A 7655-nucleotide genomic window follows, 5' to 3' on the forward strand; every position below is an offset into this window, starting at 1 on the left:
TCTGTGTAGAACTCAGTGTGGGAGATCTTTGTGAGGAAGCGTGGAACACATCAGACAAGGACCCCTGGCTCTGAAGAATGCTCCCCCCCTTCCTGGGATCCCATTGTACACAAGCTGAATGTCTACACTGCACAGTAAGCCCAGCTCTGACTCAGCTTTGAGCCCAAGCCATCTTTCTGTCTACACACAAATCACTCTGACTCAGGTCAGCAAACGCTTAGGACTCAAGTTGTACAATTTGGCTAGGTGGCTGGGTCAGAGCCCAAGTCCCACTGTGAGTCAGGTCCAGAAGGTCTCCAGTAGTGCAGTGTGGATGCGTGAGCAAGACTGAGAGACTCGGGCCCATCAATTACAAGCCTGGGTTTACAATGAAGTGTGGACGCTCAAGCAGGGGCTTGGAAACACTGAGTTCATGAGCCCAGGTCCCACAGTCCCAGGCTCAGAGTGCGGTGTAGCCATACCCTGAGAGGTCAAGGATCCATGGGATGCGGAGGGCGTGGTTGCATGAGGAAAAGGCAGGACCACAGCACCATCCCTCTCACTCCCTCAGGGATATTAAGTGTAAGATAATGTTGCTTCAGCATTCACTTATGATGCTTCTTCCCTCTGCACTACAGATGCTCCCCATGAGACTTTGGGGAACCCACTGAGGACCTACTCCATGCCAGCATCACAGCAAAGGGAGCAGAATGCAAAGGTATTGAGCCTCTGTGCGAATGCCACAACCAGAGCTGTCGATGACCTTATATCCTGATTGCATGGTTTTTCTGCACACCCTGGACTACCTGTGAATTTAGAGAGCCAAGGTCACTTCGTTCAGTGAGTGGTAGGGAATAAGGATGGGAAAATCCTTCCACTCCCAAAAGAAACATTTGGAGGAAGCTCCTCAGGTTGAAACTCTGTTTTTATATCCAGAGATGGTTTTCCCCTCACACAGATGCCTACATGGCTCATAGAAAGCAGCCATTTGTCATTGGGCTTTGAATACAATTCTGTGCAAATATACTGGGCAGAAAGGAAGTATGATAAGACGCAATAGTATATCTCATCCACGCAAGAAAAATAGCTGTCATGCAGCCACTCCAACAATGCCTGGTCAATTGCGCTTCGTCTCTAAAAATGTCACTCAACTACCCATGCATGACGTTCACAGTACAAAGAAGTAACTTTGCTAGAATTTGGACAGGCCAGGACATTGAATTCAGAATCAGAATTATACTGATCATGATTTGGCCAGGTCCTGGATTTGACACCTCACATCCCACAGAGATGGGGGAAGAAGAGATAGGCGTTATAACATTAAATAAACTGTACTTTTGTGGGGTGGAAGCGATCTCTCTGAAACCTTTCAATGTCTCAGCAGAGTATGTAAACTCTAACATTTAGCTCCTCATGTACTCTAACCCTCTTCTTCCTCTACTAGCCCACTCTCCTGACACACACAAAGGACCTCTGCAGTTCCTTTTCTCCTGCCCTACGTTTTGCTCTCTTACCCTGCCCCATCCACTTTTCTAATTCTCTTCTTACTACTTTCTTATCTTCTTCCCTTGTTTCCCTCATCTGTTTTCATATTTTAATGGGGCTGGAAAAACTTTCTCTGACTCCCCAGAGAGAGAAATCTCCAACCTCTTCAGCATCCGATGCATGCCTATGTGCTGAATGAGCAGTAGGGGAATGAGGAACGCCTCTACCAGTATGACTGTATATGGAAAAACAGTCAACTCAAAGCAGTAAAAACATCACCAGAGGGTGCAGTAAAAGTCAAGGAATAGATTTTTTTCCCCCCTTCTCTCTCTTTTAGTATATTCCTGCTTTCAGTTGTTCTTGCTTGTAGAGCTAAAGGGAACTATACAGGAATGCAAGAGAGAAAGTCCTGGGTGACACTTATTACTTTTACTGTGGTGTGGTTACTTCGTTATTCATAATCAAATTTGGAATGTGTACCCACAGGGAGAAGGAAGAAAGAGAGGCCCCTTCTCTAACCAGTTTAGCTGAACCATTTGAAAGCTCAGTTTAACCCATACTTCTAGCTAAAATGGTTTAAACCAAGGACCCCTATGCTCTCACTAAAGTCAATGGGAATTATTTGTAATCTGTACTCATGTCTGGTTGTTAAATGGCAGTAAGTTATCATTTATTTTTCACCATCCTCATTCTAAAGGGGAAGTGAGTAAATGTTGTCCAGCAAGTGCATTTTGTGACTGGTTTTGTAAATTATCATGAGGCTTTTAAACACAGACCAGTGGGAATAAGCTGAAAGTGAGTAATTCAGTTTTGGGGTAAATTGGTAGAACTCTGGGCTTCAAAACTGTCTGGACTTCTCCACACTGGCAACTCAAAATGTGTAACTATATTGGTTGGAACTGCTTTTCACTATATTTTGTAATCGTTCCACGAACTTGCTAAAGGCAAAAAAGAGATAGAAAAAGAGAGAGATGCATACAACTCAAGGACTCAGAAAAACTATGCTACTGAACCAAAGCCCATTGAGGTCCATGGGAATCTGTCCACTGACTTCAGTGTGTGCTGAATTAGGCTCTATATTATTATTTATCTAAGTGAATTCCATCCCTTCAACGGGAATCATGTATGCTTATCAGAAGGTTCAGACCTCTTTGATGACTGATTCACCTTCGGTATCATTGGAATGGTGCCGTTTTGTGACTTGGTCTGGAATTTTCAAAGAGACTTGGATGTTAGGTTCTCAGCAACCAGTGACTTACGACTCCCTTAGGCTCCTTTGAAAAGCCCACCCTGGGGTTTTAGGGCTGCGTTGGTTGTTCTTTTTTCAAAGTTTCATGATGAGATTTATTTCTTTCGTTAGAAACCTCACTTGCCTCTCACTCTCCACTCTTGTTACAGAGGTTTTTGCAAAAATTTGTGCAGCACCTCAGGAGTAATTCATTTTAATGGGTGAAGGCTCTACATTGTAACCAGTTCTTGTACTTTGTTCACTTTAAAGGGCTGTTGAAAGCCTTGCACCACACTTTTATCTCCAGTTTAACATCTCAAACCATGTTTTACTGCATCGCATTCTGGGACTTATGCAAAGAAAGAAACCAATAAAAACCCCAGGGTGAAATCTGTATTATTTTATAACAAAAATATATTTGAACTCCAGCTGTCTCAGTAAAACTACAGAACACATTTTATTATGCTATTACTACATAGGACTGCAGTTTAGACCTGGCATTATCAAACTACTTTTTAACATATGTCATGATACTAGCATGGTAATATGGCTGCTCTAATTTAATAAACAATAGCTATATTTTAATATCTATTAGCTATCCATTTCCCCATATCCCGATAGAAATCTGTGAGTGCATTCAGTTACTATGACTCCTTAAAACAGAAGATATGCATCCAGTGGAGTAAATCTTACATGCTCAAAGTTCAAGGTCAAATCCTGCAGTCTTCACGCAAGAAATTCCCAGTGGCCAAATCCTGAAGTTCCTATTCAAAGCCATACTGTGCCAGCAGTTTTGTGCTTCAAAACTGGTAGCACAATATTACCCTCAGGCAAACCCCCTTTGAGAACCGTAAGAGTCTATTTGAATGGGAACCTCAGGATTCAGCTCTGTGACTTCAGAGGGAATTTTTCCGGATGAAAGACTGCAGGATTTGTCCCTCCGTGAATAACCAAGAGAGAGCATACTACAAGAACTCAAGTTAAATTAAGTCTCTTTGTCCTTCCCTACTTCACATTAAGGGCTCACTCATGCTGTAAAGGCACGGCTCTGAGCAAACTGCAGTGTAGAACTAACTGTGCCTGCAAAAAGGGAGGCCCTCAGCCATTAAAATGTACCTCAGCTATTAAAATGTACCATTCATCCATTCTAAATATATGTTGCATTGCTTGCTCAGTTACCAAGGAGCCATTAGGTTGGACATGAATTTGGAAAGGAGCTGATTCCGAGGTTTGAAATAGCTAGAGAAATTCCATCATATGCTAGAAGCCTTGTCACACTCTTAGCCCTGGTCTACACTAGGAGTTGAGGTTGAATTTAGCAGCGTTAAATCGATTTAACCCTGCACCTGTTCACATGACAAAGCCCTTTTTTTCGATTTAAAGGGCTCTTAAAATCGATTTCCTTACTGCACCCCCGACAAGGGGATTAGTGCTGAAATCAGCCTTGCTGGGTCGAATTTGGGGTACTGTGGACACAGTTAGACGGTATTGGCCTCTGGGAGCTATCCCAGAGTGCTCCATTGTGACCAACTCTGGACAGCACTCTCAACTCAGATGCACTGGCCAGGTAGACAGGAAAAGGCCCATGAACTTTTGAATTTCAATTTCCTGTTTGGCCAGCGTGACAAGCTGCAGGTGACCATGCAGAGCTCATCAGCAGAGGTGACCATGATGGAGTCCCAGAATCGCAAAAGAGCTCCAGCATGGACCGAACGGGAGGTACGGGATCTGATCACTGTATGGGGAGAGGAATCCGTGCTATCAGAACTACGTTCCAGTTTTCGAAATGCCAAAACATTTGTCAAAAATCTCGCAGGGCATGAAGGACAGAGGCCAGAACAGGGACCCGAAGCAGTGCCGCATGAAACTTAAGAAGCTGCGGCAAGCCTACCAGAAAACCAGAGAGGCGAACAGCCGCTCCGGGTCAGAGCCCCAAACATGCCGCTTCTATGATGAGCTGCATGCCATTTTAGGGGGTTCAGCCACCACTACCCCAGCCGTGTTGTTTGACTCCTTCAATGGAGATGGAGGCAACACGGAAGCAGGTTTTGGGGACAAAGAAAATGATGATGATGAGGTTGTAGATAGCTCACAGCAAGCAAGCGGAGAAACCAGTTTTCCCGACAGCCAAGAACTGTTTCTCACCCTGGACCTGGAGACAGTACCCCCCGAACCCACCCAAGGCTGCCTCCCAGACCCGCCAGGCAGAGTGTACCTTTTAAAATACTATACATGGTTTAAAAGCAAGCATGTGAAAGGATTAATTTGCCCTGGCATTCGCGGCTCTCCTGGATGTACTCCCAAAGCCTTTGCAAAAGGTTTCTGGGGAGGGCAGCCTTATTCCATCCACCATGGTAGGACACTTTACCACTCCAGGCCAGTAACAAGTACTCGGGAATCATTGTAGAACAAAGCATTGCAGTGTATGTTTGCTGGCGTTCAAACAACATCTGTTCTTTATCTCTCTGTGTTATCCTCAGGAGAGTGATATCATTCATGGTCACCTGGTTGAAATAGGGTGCTTTTCTTAAGGGGACATTCAGAGGTGCCCGTTCCTGCTGGGCTGTTTGCCTGTGGCTGAACAGAAATGTTCCCTGCTGTTAGCCACAGGGAGGGGGAAGGGGCTAGCCACGCGGTGGGGGGAGGCAAAATGCGACCTTGGAACGAAAGCACATGTGCTATGTATGTAATGTTAACAGCAAGGTTTACCCTGAAAGAGTGTAGCCACTGTTTTATAAAATGTGTCTTTTTAAATACCACTGTCCCTTTTTTTTTCTCCACCAGCTGCATGTGTTTCAAGGATCACAGGATCTTCTCCTTCCCAGAGACTAGCAAAGATTAGAAGGCAAAAAAATGCACTCGCAATGAAATGTTCTCTGAGCTCATGCTGTCCTCCCACACTGACAGAGCACAGACGAATGCATGGAGGCAGACAATGTCAGACAATGTCAGGAAAGCACAAAATGACCAGGAGGAGAAGTGGCGGGCTGAAGAGAGTAAGTGGCAGGCTGAAGAGAGGGCTGAAGCTGAAAGGTGGCGGCAGCGTGATGAGAGGAGGCAGGATTCAATGCTGAAGCTGCTGGAGGATCAAACTAATATGCTCCAGCGTATGGTTGAGCTGCAGGAAAGGCAGCAGGAGCACAGACGGCCACTACAGCCCCTGTGTAATCAACCGCCCTCCTCCCAAGTTCCATAGTCTCCTCACCCAGATGCCCAAGAACGCGGTAGGGGGGCCTCTGGCCATCCAGCCACTCCACCCCAGAGGATTGCCCAAGTAACAGAAGGCTGGCATTCCATAAGTTTTCAAGTTTTAAACTTTTAAAGTGCTGTGTGGCCTTGTCCTTCCCTCCTCCACCACCCCTCCTGGTGCTTCTCTCCTCCACCACCCCTCCTGGGCTACCTTGGTAGTCATCCCCCTATTTGTGTGATGAATGAATAAAGAATGCATGAATGTGAAGCAACAATGACTTTATTGCCTCTGCAAGCAGTGATCGAAGGGAGGAAGGGAGGGTGCTCATCTTACAGGGAAGTAGAGTGAACCAAGGGGCGGGGGGGTTTCATCAAGGAGAAACAAACAGAACTTTCACACCGTAGCCTGTCCCGTCATGAAACTGGTTTTCAAAGCTTCTCTGATGCACACCACGCCCTCCTGTGCTCTTCTAACCGCCCCGGTGTCTGGCTGTGCGTAACCAGCAGCCAGGCGATTTGCCTCAACCTCCCACCCCGCCATAAACTTCTCCCCCTTACTCTCACAGATATTGCGGAGTGCACAGCAAGCAGTAATAACAGTGGGAATATTGGTTTCGCAGACATCTAACCGAGTCAGTAAACTGTGCCATCGCGCTTTTAAACGTCCAAATGCACATTCTACCACCATTCTGCACTTGCTCAGCCTGTAGTTGAACAGCTCCTGACGACTGTCCAGGCTGCCTGTGTACGGCTTCATGAGCCATGGCATTAAGGGGTAGGCTGGGTCCCCAAGGATACATATAGGCATTTCAACATCCCCAACGGTTATTTTCTGGTCTGGGAATAAAGTCCCTTCCTGCAGCTTTTGAAACAGACCAGAGTTCCTGTAGATGCGAGCGTCATGTACCTTTCCCAGCCGTCCCACATTGATGTTGGTGAAACGTCCCTTGTGATCCACCAGTGCTTGCAACACCATTGAAAAGTACCCCTTTCGGTTTATATACTGGTTGGCAAGGTGATCTGGTCCCAAGATAGGGATATGGGTTCCGTCTATGGCCCCACCACAGGTAGGGAATCCCATTGCAGCAAAGCCATCCACTATGACCTGCACATTTCCCAGGGTCACTACCCTTGATATCACCAGATCTTTGATTGCGTTGGCTTTTGCATCACAGCAGCCCCCACAGTAGATTTGCCCACTCCAAATTGATTCCTGACTGACTGGTAGCTGTCTGGCGTTGCAAGCTTCCACAGGGCTATTGCCACTCACTTCTCAACTGTGAGGGCTGCTCTCATCTTGGTATTCATGCGCCTCAGGGCAGGGGAAAGCAAGTCACAAAGTTCCATGAACGTGCCCTTATGCATGCGAAAGTTTCACAGCCACTGGGAATCGTCCCAGACCTGCAACACTATGTGGTCCCACCAGTCTGTGCTTGTTTCCCATGCCCAGAATTGGCGTTCCACCGCATGAACCTGCCCCATTACCACCATGATAATTACCCACATTGCCAGGGCCCCTGGTTTGAGAGAAGTCTGTGTCCATGTCCTCATCACTCACGTCACCGTGCTGACATCGCCTACTCGACCGGTTTTGCTTTGACAGGTTCTGGTGCTGCATATACTGCTGGATAATGTGTGTGGTGTTTAATGTGCTCCTAATTGCCAAAGTGATCTGAGTGGGCTCCATGCTTGCCGTGGTATGGCGTCTGCACAGAAAAAAGGCGCGGAACGATTGTCTGCCATTGCCCTGACAGAGGGAGGGGCGACTGACGAC

At 46.5% G+C, this 7655-nt stretch overlaps 1 long non-coding RNA gene across 2 annotated transcripts in view; it reads left to right on the forward strand.

The window, feature by feature from the left end:
* The window catches only part of LOC311518691, a 29519-nt gene extending 23406 nt beyond the window's left edge, over positions 1–6113 (forward strand). For both annotated transcript variants that reach the window (XR_014711078.1, XR_014711079.1), the window contains 2 exons: positions 618–697; positions 5477–6113. This is a non-coding gene — a long non-coding RNA (uncharacterized lncRNA). The remainder of the gene's footprint in view (positions 1–617; positions 698–5476) is intronic.
* The last annotated feature ends 1542 nt before the right edge of the window (positions 6114–7655 follow it).

Source organism: Lepidochelys olivacea (genome assembly GCF_965140295.1).
Source record: "Lepidochelys olivacea isolate rLepOli2 genome assembly, chromosome: 3".
Lineage (NCBI taxonomy): Eukaryota > Metazoa > Chordata > Testudines > Cheloniidae > Lepidochelys > Lepidochelys olivacea.